The sequence below is a fragment of the Oppia nitens genome, unplaced genomic scaffold (assembly GCF_028296485.1).
Source record: "Oppia nitens isolate AA-2021 unplaced genomic scaffold, nextdenovo-longstitch-racon4-pilon3 scaffold5_pilon_pilon_pilon, whole genome shotgun sequence".
In the NCBI taxonomy this organism is placed as follows: domain Eukaryota; kingdom Metazoa; phylum Arthropoda; class Arachnida; order Sarcoptiformes; family Oppiidae; genus Oppia; species Oppia nitens.
This window is the reverse complement of record NW_026533243.1, coordinates 2549426-2570134: the sequence shown is the minus strand read 5'-3', so window position 1 is coordinate 2570134 and position 20709 is coordinate 2549426. Positions and strand designations below refer to the sequence as shown.

The 20709-nt window shown below is 24.2% G+C and overlaps 1 protein-coding gene across 1 annotated transcript in view; it reads right to left on the bottom strand.

The window, feature by feature from the left end:
* The window catches only part of LOC128961811 (plexin-B-like), a 34922-nt gene extending 33472 nt beyond the window's left edge, over positions 1–1450 (bottom strand). Inside the window, exon 1 of the mRNA XM_054308094.1 lies at positions 1434–1450. The gene's annotated coding sequence lies outside the window, so the exon portion shown is untranslated. The remainder of the gene's footprint in view (positions 1–1433) is intronic.
* Between the last annotated feature and the right edge of the window lie 19259 nt (positions 1451–20709).

The window sequence follows — 20709 nt, the reverse complement described above, 5'->3', positions numbered from 1 at the left end:
TCTTAGTAGTAGTAGTTGTAGTGAAATGGGAATTATAATAAATTATTGGATGTTTTTTGTTTATACGGTATGTGTGTGTGTTTGTGTGTCTGTGTTGACTGACTCTCATGAGTGAACATATAGACTGGTAATCGTAGGAAAAACTTAGCCATTTTCCAGTTGAAGGGATTATTTTTAAAAAATTGTTTCAAATCTAGTGATCGATTGCCTATTTTCTTACTTTTGTTGTTGTTGTTGTTGCCTCCACTGATATAATACCAACACACACATATAGTATATATATATATAATATATCTTTAGAGAGAGAGAGAGAGAGAGAGAGAGAGAGAGAGAGAGAGAGAGAGAAAGAGAGAGAGAGAAAGAGAGAGAGATAAATGCAATAACAGTAATAGTGGCCAATTGTTTGGGTTGGGTTTGCAGCTCTATTTGTATGATTGTGTGTTTGCTTTAAAAAATAATAGCAAAATGAAAGTTATGACAAATAAAAATTATTGTATAAAAATTTCTTTTTTGAGCACAAAAAATAATATTACAGCAAAAAAATATACTTGTATTTTATCCTTTTAAAAATAAAATTTTTATATAACACACTAAAACCTTAATCATTGGCGTTAAAAATATAAAAATAAGTTTTTTTTATTGCTTTTATTACTTATATTCTTGTACTTTTACGTTATAATATATATATATATATATATATATATATATATATATATATACGGTATATATACTGTATATATATTAAATAATGTTATTTTGATTTCTAATCCTATTTTTAAGTTTAGTTAAAGTTGTTGTTATTTGAAAAAATAAAATAAAGATATAATTGTAATATACTGGTTGGAGATATGTACAAACCATTACACTTTGGATAAAATTATTGCTATCATAAAATGTGTTGATTTTATGTTATAAATTATGTGAAAAATAACTTTTTATAATTTTTATAATTAAAAAATAAGTTATAAAAATTATAGTTTTATTTATTACATTGAACTTTTTATAACCTAAACAATTGTTTTAAATATTTTTTGCAAATATAATGAAATATATGAAAATACTTATTTTGTTAATTATATTCAGTAAAATATTTTAGTTTAATTATAATTTGATGAATATCTTTGTCTAAAAAAATCAAAACCAAACAAAAAAATGCTTAAAGAGATTAAAATCTTTGCATAATTTTGTTTTATCCATTAATTTAATAAATATTTTTTAGACATAAGTTATTAAATCTATGCTTAGGTACTGTGTATGTGTTTGAGTCTATAGATTAACATTAATGATGTGAAAATGAAATGTATTAATAAATAACAAAAATATAAAAAATTAATTGAAAATGAATTCATAATTAAGGGAAGAGATTAAAGCAAACAGTTTATGCTATAATAATAATAATTAAAATATCTATAAAATTATTATATAAAACTTACCTAAAATATAGAGTATAAACTTAATTAATACATCCTATTGTTGCGATAGAAGTCCTCTTTTAAAATTAATATCTATTAATTAAATAAGACAAACATATTATTAGATTAATAAATTACAATTTAAAATACGAATACACATATAAATTATATAAATAATATTGCATAATTAAATTTATATATATCAACATTTTATATTTATATATTTATTAAATTTCATATATTCTTTATTATGATAATATTATTATCATTGCATTTATCAAACAAAAAAAATATTTCACAAAAAATGTTTAACTTTTTTCATTTATAAATAGAGTTATTTATATTTGATAAGAGATCAATCAATGGGTTAAATGACTGAAAATACAATATTATTATTATTATTATTATTACAATTCTTGCTATAAAAACAAACTTAATTTATAGTAAAAATATTTTCGTTTACTGTTTTTTGTATGTTTGAGCAATAAATAAGTGCGAAATTTAATTTAGTTTAATAAAATTAATAAAAGAAAATATATATACTAAATAAATAATGGGGGAGAGAGAGAGAGAGAGAGAGAGAGAGAGAGAGAGAGAGAGAGAGAGAGAGAGAGAGAGAGTACTAAATATTTAGTATTCATAAAATGTCACCAAAATTATACAAACATTAGTGACTCATATAAACGATAAAAGATTTGTTGAGTATCTCTCAGGCATTTTAAACACCAGCAGTTGCTGTCAGTCTGTCTGTCCTTAACTTAAACAGTGACCTATTGTTGTGATAAAGTGCTCCAAACATTCATTGATAATGAAAACGGTGTTTGCATTGCATTGACAATCATTTGACTTATGTATAGTAGTGTGTCTTAAGATAAGAATGATTCACTCATTTTGGAGTCATTTTTAGAGAGAGAGAGAGAGAGAGAGAGAGAGAGAGAGAGAGATAGTGTGTATGTGTTATAAATCTAATTAGTCTTAAGTGCAATCCATGCATCAGATCTCCTGAGATCTATTATCCTAACTTTGTCGATGAATGATGTAATGGCGCCACAATCAGTAACACCAATACACAACTGTCCAACCAATAGAAGAACAAACATAATGGACTGTCTTTAAGACAAAAACTGACTTATACTCTGTTGTGTTACCACTTCTACGATTGACTAACTTTTTGGAAAAATTAGTGCCAAAAGATAATGAAAAAATAAGACAAAGTATATATACTGTATCTGCAATTTACACACACATACACATACATATATATATACACCGGTGCACAACACGACCAACCATTTATTAGTGGTTCAAAAAATAAATACCAACTATTCTTAACCATTAAGTTAATAACAGTAAAAGAGAAAACAAATCAATGGTTTTTCAAAGTCTACAGGAAATAAAGTCCCAAAATATATATCATTACATTTGTATTAACAGATTTTGTCACTTAAATCAATCCTAACTTTTTAAAAGTGCAATAAATTACTTTTCGCATATTAAATATGTATTTGTCATTAAACTAATGCCAGAAAACACAGCGCTATTGAAAATCAATTTTTATATTATTGTGGTGTCTATTGTTGAGAGAGAAAGAGAGAGAGAGAGAGAGAGAGAGAGAGAGAGAGAGAGAGAGAGAGAGAGAGAGAAGCCAACAAAATATTTAATCAAAACACTATTATTAGCACTAATATTGATATTGAAAACATTATTCATGAGCTGTTTTTATCGGTCATAGTATACAAAAAAATTTACTCCAAAAATATTAGTCATATATGAATAATAAATGAGAAGTATATTAATAATAAATATATATACAAATATTGTGAGTGAATGGCAGTACTTTTTAGATATAATGGCAAATATTATGTGTGGGATTCAGGTATTCACTGTAAAACATGCAATATATATAATTTTATAATATTTACTGTACTGTATAAAATTATCTGTACTAACATTAAAGCTATGTTGTGTTAAATACTATCAATGATTATATTGATATTGATTTTAACATTTGATAAAAGCTTTATAATTAAAGCCAAATAATAGTTTATTTTTTTGAGGGAAAAATATTCAGGAAATGAAAAAAAGAAATAATAAATGCAATACCTTTTTGTGGATATATATATACTGTATATATATATATATATATAACAAAATAAACTTATGTATGAAAATGATAATATAAATTGTGATTCAAAGAGAGAGAGAGAGAGAGAGAGAGAGAGAGAGAGAGAGAGCACAATAGATTGTGTGATGTCTGAGTGTTTGGATCAGTTGTCAGACAGACAGACATGGGATCAGATTTGGCCGCAAACTATTGCCATCACTATTGCCATCAATTTTACCAAACAAAACATAATTTCCAATTCCAATGAGCGCTCAATTCAAGTGATGCCCCAAAAAACTTACTGTCTATTCAAGTGATGGGGAAAACCTCTTATTCTGAATATCTATGTGTCTCTAACAATGTGTGTGTGTATTGTTATTCATGCGAAACTACCGTACATTACAAGTAATATATACGCTGACACACAAAAAACACCGAAAAAATCCTATTTTGATATCAACACCACTCACCCGTCTATTCATTGATTATATGATGGAAAAAAAGGATCTTTAAATTAGATGAGAGAAACAGTCATCAAATAAGAGGGTGTATATCAACACTGCTTTAGCGGTCAATAAAATGATAGCTTATATAATGCAGTATAAGAAATGGCAGCTCTTTTTATAATCGCTGGTAACGAGTGATGCAATTGTTATCAATAGTATAGTAGTATACTGTATATCAATACAGTTATGGCATTTGGCTGTCACTTAAACTATGATAGCATCCGATATAAGTATTATTGATGTCTTCGGCCAATAGTTATTTGAACACTAAATATGTATTATATATCAATGACATATAAATGTAATGTAATAAAATATAGTAGAAAATAAAAATCAATAAAAATAGCGTTCAAAATGAATAGCTTACTAACAAACTATCAATTTATTCACTCGTCTCTCTCTCTCTCTCTCTCTGGCCACTCTACCAGTGCTTTAGTGATAACAGTGCTCTGGAAGTACTGTAGTAACTGTACACTAAAGTATAAATTACACTATATTAAGAGAAATTTAACTATTAATACTATAAATATAAATCATATAAATAAACATTAATATATACTGTAGAGTAATGTATGAGTGATTGAACCGAAGCTATAGATATGGAAATAAAGGCAAAACTACTGTATATAATAAATTTTGCACTCATTATAATAATGAATATAAAGAGATTCAATTGCAACGCCAACTCAATTATACATTATATTCAATAAATATCACTAAAAGTATTGGCGTTTGCATTGCTTTTGTGGGCATTGATGTCACAGCTGAGACTCCAAATCAAGTGTTTCGGTGATCAACAATACATTTGCTGTATCTCTATGTCTGGGAAGCAAAGGGTGATTATATTTGAATCCCTAATATTCATTTGAATTACAATTATTCACAGAGATTCAGAAACTGATGGACAAAATAGAGAGGAAAGTCAGTAGAGGATGAGTGAATAAAAGTGTCGGCAGACACACACATACATACATACTCTCTCTCTCTCTCTCTCTTTTGGCCATTTACCGTCAACAATATATTGAACATCATGTGTACACATAAGTACAATATATGTATGAAAAACATTAGATTTTGTAGTACTACTTGAGTGACGGATGAAAAGTTTTACCGTTATATACAAACAAACGCATAGTTTGAGTGCTTCACAGTTAGTCAGTCGTAGATTTTATTTGTTTGATCGCAAAGTTTTGCCCGTTATTTGTGCGGTGGCTTATGGGTCGAGACCTCAAACATATATGGGTTGGACAGTCAACCCTTCAATAATATTCAACAATAGATTGAAAAATAGAAAGAGAGAGAGAGTTTTAGAGCACAGTTAGGTTTTTGGAGGAAACCAATGTTCGGATGTGTGTTTTTGTTGGTATTTCCAAACAACAATCGGGGAATAATTTTCTTTATCGCTCCTGTAGTTTAGATACACAGACCAGATATATGAGGCGCTCAATCAGTCACTAAATTATTGAAATGGGAGCCATAAATATCCTTCCCTTTGGCTAAAAACATACAACTCATAACTCTTAGAGTGAGAGGATGTATATTATTGTATTAAATGGCTTGTAATGGTGGTCACACTTAGATACTGGTCTCAGGGAACGTCATGTCGTAAATGAGAGGAGAGTATTGTATTAATAGTGAAGTAGTGCTTAGTGTGTGTGCATTATATTATCTGGTGTTATAAATATGGTATAAATTTAATAAAGCGTCCAAATTGTCATTTTTATCTCAAAAACAATCTCACAAAACAATGATATATGAAGTGTCGCCCCATCTCTAAGGCACTGACACTCTATACTAGTTCTACAGTATAGTCATATAGACTGCCATTTCATCTAATCAAAGATTATATGTGAGACCAATCTTGCAATCACATCAATGATTGAGAGGAAAGTTGAGTCTAATAGAGTGAGTAAGAGAGAGAGAAAGAGAGAGAGAAAGAGAGAGAGAAAGAGAGAGAGAGAGAGAAAGAGAGAGAGAGAGAAGAGAGAGACTAAAAAGTGAATGTAATTTTCATTATGAGTCATACAATTTGCTTTTAGATGTTTAACTCAGATGGAAATGATATACCGTATACATTGTATTATACAGTTTATACTGTACTACCAGTTATAGAGCAATACCAATGAAGTGTAATTATTATCTCTCTTTAGTTGAATTACAATTGCAAACAATGTAAATGACTGGTCATTGAATCAATTGTCATAATTATAACTTTTAAGACAATCGATAATTGACCAAAAAAGTAGTCACAAAAAATCGACTAATAAATTGAGATTACATTTATACATACATATTATTTATACGTATATAATAAATGACAAATATATATATATATTATTTATTTAAAAAATTATCACAAATGTAAGTAAAGTTATCTAAAAGAGATAATCTATAACTTATCAAAAAGACAAACTCACACACACTGTATCACACAAATCCTGTTCAATAGACTTTTGTGACATTTGAGGCAAATAAGGGATTGGGTTTTGTAGACGTTTGTCCACTTCTGACTATTTAATATGACAGTGAATACACTTTAATAATAATTTCAGATGTGAATAGAGAGAGAGAGAGAGAGAGAGAGAGAGAGAGAGAGAGAGAGAGAGAGAGAGAGAGAGAGAGAGAGAGAGAGAGAGAGAGAGAGAGAGAGAGAGAGAGAGAGAGAGAGGAGAGAGAGAGAGAGAGAGAGAGAGAGAGTTTGATAAAACAAACTCATCTATAATACAATACACGTCTCGATAGTCCTAATGTTTATCATTAGAAGAGATGGAAAATTTGTTAGCAATAACAGCGCCGTTGACTTCAAATGTAATACCAGTGCTGTCTGTGTACAGTATGAGTATATGTGGATATTTGAGCCAATAGTTTGGTAATAAGCCGTTGTGTTCAATGAAAAAAGATGTGCCAAATATTTGTTTGTTTAAGTAAACATCACTTTTGCCAGTTATGAAGTATTACTGGTATTAAAACTCCTAACATTGCATGTGTTGTGTTGTGTCAGTTAATTCATATATTTTTACTTATGGCTGGCAATGAAGGATCAGATGAAAAAATTGAAGTCAAAGCCACCAGAAAATAGTCAACAAAACCAATAGTCAGAGAAAGAGAGTGCTTGTGATAGATATACCTTTAGGCCATTAATTTTACTGAACATAGAAAAACATGACTAATATTTGTCATTCACTTTCGGTATAAACTAATACTTAAATCCTAATAACAAATTTTGCGTAATAATAATGATATAATAATAATAATAATATTTTTTGACATATATTTCATGTCAATAAAAATGAGTGACATTTCATTGCATTTTCAAGAATATTCTGTTAGTTGTTCACAGTATCTCTCCCTCTAATTCTCGTTATGTAAACACCAAAATCACTATATATTTCAAGTATTTTAATAACATTTTTTAATATACAGACTTTATTTTTATTATTGCAACAATTTCAATGACAACTAAATAGCAATATTATTACAAAATATTTTATTATTATTGAAATGTTTATTAAAATGTGTTTTTATAAGTCATAAAATAAATAAAATTGTTACCATGTATATTATTACATTAAAAATTATATTGTTTTAATTAAATCAAAATTAGACTTACAATTTATACTAAATTTTAATAAAAATTATTTGATTATATGAAAATTATTTAATGTAAAATGTGAAATATTTAGCTTTTTAAGGCTAATTTTATATAAAAATAATACTTTAAAAATTTTTCTAACTTTTAAAAATATAAATAATTTCTATTTATCAAATAACTAATGTATACTATATATTATATACTATATAAATAAAAAATATATATTATTATTATTTATTTTACTTGATGGTATCTCAAACTTTAAAAAATATAAAAATTATTTTGTTATATATTTAAAAATCTAATGTTAAGATAGTGTATGACATTACCAAAAAATTATAGACATTTTAGTCACGACCGGGTAATCGTAGTAAAAATAAATTGAGATAATGGCTTGAATTAAGTGTTAAGTGTACTCATTGTCGATAAAACATTTTTGTCGCACTTTTTTTATTTTAAGAATACTTTTAAATTTAAAATTAAGTTTAAGTAGTATATCGTAAATATAATAAAACATACGAAAGAGAGAGAGAGAGAGAGAGAGAGAGAGAGAGAGAGAGAGAGAGAGAGAGAGAGAGAGAGAGAGAGCATTAAAACAAAGTGTTAAATGAGAAAAGTATTTAAAACAAATGCATAAATATTTAAATATCGTAACATTTGAGTCTCAATAATAACTACTGTGTTTGTAATACTTAAAATAAAGTAGTTTTTGTTGTATAAATTTGTTTAAAACTCTCAAATGTATTGCAAAATTTATATAGTAATGCATTCAATGTATAGTTTGAAATGTTTAGTTAATTTTAATTTCTTTTACACTTTTAAAATAGTCTTCATTACAAAAATAATAATTTATATTTTGAACTGTGGACTGTATTGTTAAAAAAACTTACAATAAATTAACATTAACTTTTATAATTTTTTACAATTTTTATATTATTGTATATGATAAAATATAAAATATAAAATTTGCATATAAGAAAATAAATATCAACATCTAATACTACTTTTACTCTTAATGTTTTTAGCATATAATTGTAAATATAAATGCTATTATAACAAAACCTAATTTTGTTTTATATAAAAATATATATTTATTTATTATAGAAAGATATAATAATTTTGCAATTGTTGAAGTATTTAATCTATACATTGAGTAATTTATGAGTAGAAAAATAATATTTGTGTGATAACTATTAGAATAATGGATACCCAAAAGTTAAACATATACTTATACACAATAGTTAATAAAAAAATTACATAACAATATTGAAAATTGTATTTTATTTTATAAAATAAGTGTTATATAATAATATTTATATTCTTTTATCCAAACGTGACATCTATTTTATATGTATATATTAAATAAAAATATATACTATATATAACTATAGAGATCATACATTATGTAAAGGTTTCGGTGCATCTATTTCTGTAGGCATACCCTCACTCATTCACAACCAAACTTTTTATGTATGTATGTATGTGTGTGTCCTTTCAAAACAGTCACTTCATGTTATTTATCTGATTTGGATTGTGTCACACATTCAGACATCAAGTGAACCGTTATATCAGTAGACAGACTGATATGATATGAAAACACACACACAGAGCACAAAGTTTTTTCAATACAATATTGTATTATAATATTTGATATCATATACAAAAAAAATAATAATACATACTCTGCTATATTACTATGATTCAAAGCACACATCAAAAATTATATACAGTATATGATAATATATATATATATTTAGATAAGATATGTAAAACTATCTATTTATTCAAACTAAATTATTTTTATTGCAAAACTAAATTTAAAAATAATATTGATATATTTAATATAAAATATTTTTAAACCTTATAACCTTTCAAATAACAAATTATTGAATTAGAAATTTTAACTCCAATTATTATATTTAATAGAATTTATTTTATATATTTTTTTAATAAATGAAAGTTTAATTTATTTATATATTTAAGATGTATTATTAATAAAACATTTAATGATAAGCCAAATGTCATTTTATAAATATCTTTATTTAGATAAATATATTTGTCTAAATTGCTCGGCTATTAAAGTAAATGCAATTGAATTTTATGAGAAAAAGTTGAGAAAATGGCTATAAAAATGATGGCTATATTATTGGATGAAAATGATGAAATCATATTACGATATAATATTAGATAGAATTATATTGTGTTATTTAATTTCATTTTTTTATTACTAAACTATTACATTAATTCAGAATATTAAACCAATAAATTAGTATTAATTTTTATGGATTATATTTAAGTACATATCGTTATAAGGTTTCTAATATAAGAATTTATTTATTTATTTTTGCTACTGATTTGTAAGCACTGGTATGAAACTAATAAACTGTATTTCTCTGTTTGATCTGAATATATAACAGTTAATGTGTTGGATATCTCATCAAAAAATAAATGATCATAACTTATAAGTTATTGTTTGCCACATATATTAAATACTTAGTGCGCTATATGTGTGCGACTATTATAAGATATAATAATAATTCACAATAAAAACTGGAAAAGAAAGAAAAGTATGCGAAAGATTAAAATGATAAGCGACTCAAATGTTAGACCATTAATGGACTGCCAGTTATGACTTCCACAATAGACAGACACATCAAGTGATGGACAAACAAAACCATTTTTAGTGCAACACTTAAATTGACTGCATTTGCAAAGCCGTCAGATATTTAGATAGTTATGGTTATACTCTGAGTGAGAGACAAAACTGCAGAAAAAATACATTTAGAGGAAAAATATGAAATCATGTATTGGTTGGACAAAGAAATGGATGGGCAATAGATTTTGAACAACAATGATGGCCGAACCTCCCAACCCACTCATCAAAAGTACACTAAGAGAGAGAGAGAGAGAGAGAGAGTCCGCCATAAAAGTCCAGCTGAGGGTTTAGATATATTGTATATATAAATCTATACACAGTATATATATTTATTATAATAAATACGGGGAATATGATCACCAAATGAATCAATATATTATCAAACGATCAAAATGTTTCATAAAATTTGTAGTTATATTATTATTTGCTTCTTTGCTTATATAAAGATTGGGCACATCCCATCCCTTTACATATTAGATATATAATAATAATAAATACTTCAGTAATAAGATGTAGAAGAAAATAACAAAAATATATTTTATATTCAATACTCAATTCAAGTGCCGATCCCCTCCCCGACAGCCATGGTTTCAATCAGTCGATTCAGTAGTATATGAGATATAGAGAAAACGGAAAACAAATAAATAGGAAAAATCTTTGGATATTTGTGTCACTTATTTCATTGTTCAGTAAGCAATATCTTGTCTCCCTTTCCTTCAGCCCTTATTCCTCTCTCTCTCTCTCTCTCGACAACTAAAAACATATAAGCAATCACTGAATTTATGGCAGCAATAGACACTCATTAATATTTGGGACTAAAAACAAGGCAATTACTTTTAGTCAAATATATGACTTATAAATGAGAAATGCCATCATTTTTATAAGTCCCCGGACAGGCATTCAATGATAAACAAACAAGAGTCGGGTGATCAGCAGCACAGTTAGCTGAGACAGCCGATGCCATTTGTTTAGACCAATGATGCATAACTTGTAATAGTTGTGATGGTTTGCGGCACAAATGGCAAACAACAACACCAACAAATGAGAGATAAATGTGTCGGTTATCTCAAGACATAAAAGAAAATTTGTGTGCATTTAAGTGATGCCAACACCCGACTGTCCCCTTACTATCTCCACTCTCACTCGCACTCGATGTCAGTTCAATATTTAGACTATTAATTGAACGCCTCAACAGTCACAGGAAAAAAATATATATAAGCGTCCAATGAGTCCAATGTCTCCTTTTATACATTCATTTACTTTTCGGCAGTCATTCAAACTTATTGCTTGAGATCTATAGACCAGAAAATCCAATTTATACTAAATTTCTTCATAGAAATGGTTGTTAGGTCTAAGTTTAAATAACAACTATACTCTCTCTCTCTCTCTCTCTCTCTCTCTCTCTCTCTCTCTCTCTCTCTCTCTCTCAACTCATCCTCAGCTAAATCCAAAGCAATTGACATTTAGTTACTGTTGTAACTGTCAATCTGAATAAGGATGAGGTGAGCACATGGAGATAGCCATATCATTGTTAGTCATTTAGTAGCGTAGCCTCTATTATATTGTATGAAATAGATTTGTATTTACAAAACTAAATAAGTAAATTATTAAATAAAGTTTTAAGTCAATACAAAATTTTGTCATTCATTCATTGAAAAACATTGTTGTCCTAAATATGCATTTATTTTAATTATTTATATTTAAAGTCTTTTCAATTGAATTGAAAATAAAGTATTTAAAAAAACGTATAAAATGTAAATAACATTTGAGATAATAAATTTAAAGCCAATTATATGTAAATGCCTGCTAACTCTTGCAAAGCACCGGTATATTTACAAAATGATTGATTTTTGTTTATTTGCAGACATTTTAATAAATAAATCATTGTATTAAATGACATTAATTTTGCATTTAACTTTGCCCTTTCATATAATAATAATAATAATAATAATACTTTTACTGTAGTCATGTATTTTTATTGCTAAACGATTTTATATTTATAAACAAGTTATTAAATTTCTGGATCTCTACCATTACTGTCAAAATTGATTTTTTTTCTAAATTTAAATAAAAATTTATTTATTTATTACTTGAAAATATAAGAAGCGCAACGTTTTATAATAAATAAATATAAAATTCAAAGTAAATGTAATGTAAAACTTTAAATTTAAAGTTCATAACACGATTCAACTTTAATATAAATTTATATATAATAAATAAATAAAATATATCAATAGTTATAACAGAGAAAATATTTGCTATTAAAATATAAAAGTCATGTAAATCTGTTTTTATTTAACATATAATATTAAAATTTCAAAAATGTTATAATAAAGTTTAAGAAATAAATAAAATTTTATCTAAATATAAAATACTATTATAAATTTTTATTGGTAAATAAAATTTTAAATAATTTAACTAAAATAAATTAATTTTACTGAAATATTTTCATATACTGTACTACAGTTTTGTATATAATTTATGTAATAATAATAACAATATTTCTTATTGATTATTTTTAAAGCATAGTATTAAAATATACATGTTTTATGAGTGCAATAGATAAATCATATATAAAATATTGATGAGAAGCAATAAAATCCAAACTTAATCTCCTAAACCTAAATATACCAAATATACGTAATGTAGTGGACATCTCTTATCTCTTATTTTAAAGGTTACGCCACTTATTTTGCTGGCACTACCCATCTAACTATAACTACTTTTTTTGCTATACAAAAGTTAATCTCTCGTTTTCTACTTTTGTATTATCTTTAATCATAATTACATATAAAAACACAATACAATTGAAAAAAGATAACAATGAAAAAGAAATGGGGAAATATAGCAATAAGTATTGAGTATATATACTGTATTAGTAAAATGCATGAACTCATTGACGATTGTCTTAAAACAACTGATCTCTAATTTATCAGTCGTTTCCCTCTTTTTTGTCTTTTAATATGACTTTTTTCTGCTCAACTGATGAAAACAGTTATAGCATTAAAACTACATTATATACAGTATATATAGCATATTATAACTATTATTGAAGCAAATGTTGACTTTCAGCTTGCTTTTCATTAGTTCAAAGTTTATATAATTACCTCTTAAACTAAATATATGTAATAAATTTGTGGCAGTTTTCTGTAGTATAGTACTTAAAACATACAATTTTGATAAATAGTTAGTCTATCTGTTGTTAATATATATATAAGTGCACAAACAAACCAAGCAGAAAGTGAACTGACATCTTTAACAGCACACACACATACATACATACAGTGTGTTTGTATTGTATAACTCAATACATTTTTCAAGCTAAGAGTAATACAAATGTAAACTTTTTTCTATGTTAAGTAAAATTCTTTCAGATATATTACTTCATCATAAAAGTTGTGTTTGTTTGGCTTAAAAGCAAAAATTTATATTTTGCTTATATATATATATACACTGTATATACTGTTTATATATATTTACACTTTTCTAACTCTTTTGAAGCATAAAAGTCTTTTAAAGAATTGGTAAAAAAGACACAACACTTTCAGTTGAATACAACACATATATTACATACCATATAATGTATAAAAACATAAAAACTGAAGACTGCCGTAGACTTAATATACAGTTTACAACTTGAAAGTACTGTATTGTATATTACAATAGTAAGTGAGTGAGTGTGTGAGTGTGTGTGTGTGTGTGTGTGTGTGTGAGAGAGAGAGAGAGAGAGAGAGAGAGAGAGAGAGAGAGAGAGAGAGAGACTGTAATTTAATGATCACTTGTGTGTTAAGATAAAGATATTAGATTTTATGTTTCACTATTGAAACTGTAACGACATGTCATATACTCTCAATCTCTCCCTTTCCTATTGTATTATCTTTTTGTTAACAATAGTCTGTATAAACATTATGTCTGCGATAAGACAATCATCTGTTGGTTGTTATTATATATAGTATTATATATTATATAATTTAAATGAAAATATGATTCATGCAATTTCTCTGTGTTTATGTTATATTATTGTTGTATTTACTTATATATATATATATTTTCTTTTTGTCCCAATTTTTTTTATAATCTTTATTATAAGTATAGTATAAATGTACAGAATATTCCCAATACATTAATAAAAGTAAGTAAAAGTAATGTAAAAATGTTTAACATAAATACAACATCACATTTAAATAAATTACAAAATACTTATATTATAGAAAGCATTTTAGATTATTTGTGTAATATTTATAGAACTTTTATGCATATTTATTATGTATATATTATATTTAATAAATAGTATGTTATTAATAAAAATGTGACATAAATTTCATAGCAATTTCTTTTATATAAGTTATATATATACACGAGATATGCATTTGTCAGGTAATAAATGTTTTGGTATAAATATATACATTTATATACATATATGTATATACTGTATATTCTTTATATTTATTGGAATTATAATTAAAATAAAATTTATATTAAAATTAATAGATGCTCTTCATATAAATAAATTTATATAATTTATATATCTGTTTGACAGATGATATGATATAAAAGGAAATGCAATGATTTTCATTGATTAAAGCAAAACTAGTAAATATTAGGTATAATTTTTATTTAATAAAATTAATTTATTTTTCAAAAAAAATGTTAAAACCATTTATATAATCATTAATTTTTAAACGCAAACTCATAGTTTTGAGGTCAATAACATTGAAGTCAATTTCAATTTATGAATAAAACAATTTTTAAATATTCATATAGTGGTGTATTTTCTATATTAATATTTAATAATATAGTGTATGCTTTTGTATCAAAATTGTTTTATAAAAATAATCATTTTTATTTGTTTTATTTTAGAAATTGTAAAAATTATATTTCTAATCAATTAAATTTTTGCTTTAATATTAAAGTTAAATATTAATAATTAAAAACAAAATATTTTTAAATATTCTTATTTGAATTTAAATATTATACTTTTTAAAAGACTGTAAATTTTTATATAGCAGCAAGTTTTACTGCAATACATTGGTTATATGGTGTAAAGCCAGTTTTACAGGTGATATACATATGAGTTTAATGGACAGGTAGTTAACCAAATGCTTCATACATTGCGTGACTTTCAGTACATTTGATTGCAAACCCTAATAACTGACCAGTCATTCAACTTTTATTTGCATCAATAGACATAATATAAAATATATTTTGCTTTCAAATCAATAAAATAATTTGAAAATTACATAAATATACAAAAAAAATATAAATACTGTTTAGTCATGAATTTTATTTATTTGTTTTACAAATTGTAGTTATAATAAATAGTAATGTAATAGAAAATAGTAGATTAAATTAGTTTATCTCATATAACTGTACTCTCGTTAAAACAAATTATTGTTATAATGGCCAACAAACAAACAAAACAACCAAAATTAAAACCAATAATAAAAAATAAACAAAAAACTTAATTAAGTTTATTATTATTATTATTATTTGTTGTATTGCAAAACAATATTATTTTGATTTTCTCATTCAAATTTAATTGAGTACTCAATTTTTATCATAATTAATGACTGCCATCACCACTACAACTACTACTCATTGCACTTATAATAAACGACATAAAAAATATATATTATTAAAACAAATGGCATAATAATTATAATAATTGTTATGATATAAGAGAAACACAAATTTTCCATATAATTAAAATAATTTTAATATTATACATATGTTATGCTTATAAATAATTTTGCTTTGCATAAGACATCAGCAAATGTTAAATTCAATTTACAATATAATAAATGCGCGAATAATATATAATAAGCTACAGTATATTGAATATAATATAATATATAATATAATAATAATATTAGCGGACATACATGAGATCCATTGAAGTGGCAATAATCACTTTAACTTAATGTTTGGCAATCTTTTTGTATAATCAAAATATAATTAAATATTAAATAGCAATTTTTGTGTGCATTTTGAAAAATTAGAGTATAAATTATAGTCATAGCCTTATATACACACAGTTTGCTAACAATAAGCTATATTTTCAGTCAAACAACACTACAGTAGAGGTGAACTAACTTTTACTGTTTGTCTGTAATCGTATATAACTATTGCAGTATTAAAAATATTTAATGTTTGCTTTGAAAATAATGGATAAAAATTTTTAAATATTCAAACTTTTAATTGAATTAATGTTTGTGTTGTTAACAAAAAAAAGTTGTTATATCTTTTTCTCAAACAAAATATTTTATATACAAAATATAATATTAAATTTTTAAACACACATGTGTTGTATATAATAATATAAAATTATATGTATATAAATAAATGATATGTTTTTATAAATTATAAGTTTGAAAATATTTTTAACAAAATTACTTTTGAGCAGTTAATGGTCTATAATTTAAAATTAATTTTTTTCTGATAGATAAGATAATTTATTAAATAAAATAGTTCAGAATAATAAATAAATAAATAAATAGGTTTTACAATATATGTATCAAATGAAATCACGTAAAATATTTTTTTATATATAAAATTTTTGCTTTATATAAATAAGTCATTAAATATTATATGCAAAATGAAAACTATCCATTTAAAATAAAATTTAATACAAACAACAAATGTTTTTAATATCAAAGTTTACTAAACAACATATTTTAGAGATACACTCAACTCTCATGTAATTTGTGCTCAAAAAATATTCATTTTTTTCAAGAAAATTACCCAAAATTTTGTTTTATAATAATAACATGAAAATTGTAGATATAATTCATAAACATGTGATTTTCAGGGCAAACAAATTGCGTGATATTTTATAAACATAATTTTGGTATATTTTTATGCAAACATAATATATAGATTAGCTTAATCTATGGGATACACATCTGTATCACAGAAAAAATATATATATTATGACAGACATAAGCAAAAGGATGGAAAAGGGGAGAGAAATTGACAGTATATTACATATGAGTGTTATTTCCAACGATAGACACACGCATTGAAAAGTTCAATACATCACTGGATTTTAACATTATTTTGTGATAACTTTTTTCTATCAAAAAATATATAAAGATTTTACTATTTATTATTTTTACTGTTACTTTTATACAATAAATAATCAATAGATAACACACAACTATAGATAAGTATTCAATCTTTAGTCTCTCTCTCTCTCTCTCTAACAATATAATACAACTGGTCTTCAAAAGAGTTGCCAATTTTTTACACAATTCTTTAAAATAGACATATTTTTAAAAGTAAAATAATAATAAATAAAAACTTTATAAAACTATTTTATGACCAAATTGTGTCAAATTATTTTTTAAAAAGAATGACATCACTTATGTAAAAAAGAAATAAAAAGAGTTATATAAAGTTATAAAATAAATTTTCTGATAGAAATTTATGTTATGTAACGCTGTATTTAACAAAAAGTAGTAGTAATAGTTGTATACATATATGAAAAATGCCAAAAAAAATTGATGCCATTGTAAGTCAATTGCTGTCAAATATGAATGAAATGCTAATTTATATAAATAAATGTCTTTACATATTGATATCATATTTTTTTAGTAAAATATATTTTTTGTTAAATTTTATGATATAAATCTATAATATTAAATTTCATTACTTATTTCAATACGTGATAATATTTAATTAATATTTCTATTTTATCTAAATAATTTATCTTATTTTAAGTGATTGCATAATTTTAATATAGATAATATTAGCTAAATAATATTATAAAATGTTTTAAAATTAAAATCACATTTTAAAAGATAGACAATTTGAAAGTTTAAAAATTATCAACAGACTTACTGCTGACAACAATTTTTGTAAACATAAATTTCACTTGAAATCAGTGTCAATATATGATAGTTTAAAATATTTTTTAATAAATAAATACAAAATATTTGATTTGTTGTGTCAACATTTGAATAAACTTTTAGTATTGATTTATTTGAAGGAAAAACAATGCAACAAATATACTGTATATAACTTATATTATTATAAAATCTAAACATATTTTGATATAATTTACTTTAATAATCTTTTAGGATTTATTTTTATATACATAATATATAATATATATATTTTTGTTAAATAATACAATATATTTGTTTTGTTTATTATATGCATAGAAACAACAAAAACAAATCACGAAATCTTTTGCATATCGCTATAAATATCAACAAAATAGATATATTTAATACTAAATAAATAATAAGTTATATATATATGTATATTGTATGTTGTTTGTTGCTTACAAAAAACAATATGGGAGGCAATATCTAAATATTATTTATGCATTTTGTCCTAAATTATAGAAATTCAATACAAAAGCACAGTTATCTGTGAGTTGTGTTGAGCACATTAATGACAGACATAATGCCATAATTATAATGTTTAGCAAAATTTTATATATCAATGGGAAGACCAGTTTTGGATTAAGCAGATGTCTCATGACGTCCTCCTCCCTGTGCTCTCTCTCTCTCTCTCTCTCTCTCTCTCTCTCTTATTTCTTTTATCAAAACTTTCATTAGACTAGTATTTCAAACAACATATAATTAGTGTGCATTTATTTTTGCACAAAACTACACAAACAATAAAACTAAATAATGTGTAACTTTTGTCACAAATTATCTATTATTTAAATCAAAGTTTTATTTCAATACATTCATCATTTATACATTCATTCATTTATTTATTTCATTTATTTATACCATTATGTCTATCTTCGGGTAACTTAACTAAATACATATAATGAAAATACTAGTAAAATGTATTTTTTTTAAAAAAGCAATAACTTTCCCAAACTCCTACTTTTTTAAGACATACATTATTATATTGACTGATAGTTATTTTGAAAACTAAATGATTTTAAAAAGCGATAAATAAATTAATATAATGTTTAAGTAAGGCGAGAGACTAGTCATCATCTGCCAAATGATGGGCTAATTATGTAAATGTTTTTTACTGACTCCACAAAAAACAAGTGTATTAATTATGTATAGATTATTGTTGTTATTTATAGACATATAAAAACAACATACCTGTTCTGTTGCTATTTGTTATGGGTGTCTGTGAATCCATTTATTTATATATCATAAATATATACAGACATACATAGACATAAATTTTCAGTTTTATGTGTTTTTAATGATTTTTTAATTTTGCTAATGTAGCGATAAAATCAATTTTCAAATATCTATTACTATACATATGCACTAAAAAAAATATTTCTCATACATATTGTATACTGTATTTTATTTTTTAATATTTATGTAAGTATAAGATATAATGAAAACGTTATATACAGTATAAATATATTTTATATAATAAAAAATTTAGTTTGAATGCAAACCCACAGAGAAATAAGCCAAACATTTTCATTTTTATCATATATTAATAATATGCGGGATATTATCGTCACAACAAAACAACATAAATGAAAAAATAATATAAAACTTATAAATTAAATATAATTCAGAATATAAATTAATGTCAGTATAAAAAATAATATTAATTTCATATATATATATATATATAACTTTATATATTAATTTGTGAAATTATAGCAAAAAATTTATAATTTAAATAAAATAATAAAAATTTATTTTTATCTTTATTTTTTCACTCTTATTTATATTATATTATTATTAAAATTAACTATAATTATCAAAACACCTAAAAATGAGTCAAAATTTATTAATTATTATTCAATTTTATTTTATTTTAATAACTTTTTAATAATTGTTTAAAAATGAAATATTTTATATGCATTGTTTCTATAATATTCATTATTGATTGAGATATCTAATATTGTTTATAAATTTAATATATTGGTAAAATTATCAGATAATAATTATATTAGTGCACAAATATTTTTTTATTTATCTATTTTAATAAGACGATATATTAATTAAATATTTAAATAAAACAATTGTTGATATTTTTATAAAGTTTGCCGACAAAAATTATATTTTCAAATTGGTAACTTTAACTACACTTTATTATTATTATAATAACAAAAAAAACAATATAATATAATATCTAAAGACTTACCATAATTTTCAATGAAAAACTTTCCGTATATGACTTAGGCTTTTAATGGGTGTTATTTGCAGTTTTTGTATTAAATAAAATATAAGATAATAGTCTTTGGCTTTTAAAAGTTCACAATAAAATAAATGTCTGTAAAATTATATATATATATATATAATTTATATATATATATACAGTATATTTATGGGTCACAAACAATATCTTATATTTTCAGTTCTTAAGCTTCGCATATAAAAACAATAAAGTCTTATCTTTGTCTTTCACTCTCACTATCTAATGGTTAAGATATTCTTCTCTTCTATTATTGAAATGTCTTTTCAGTTACCAATTCTTGAAAGTTGTCGATGTCTTTG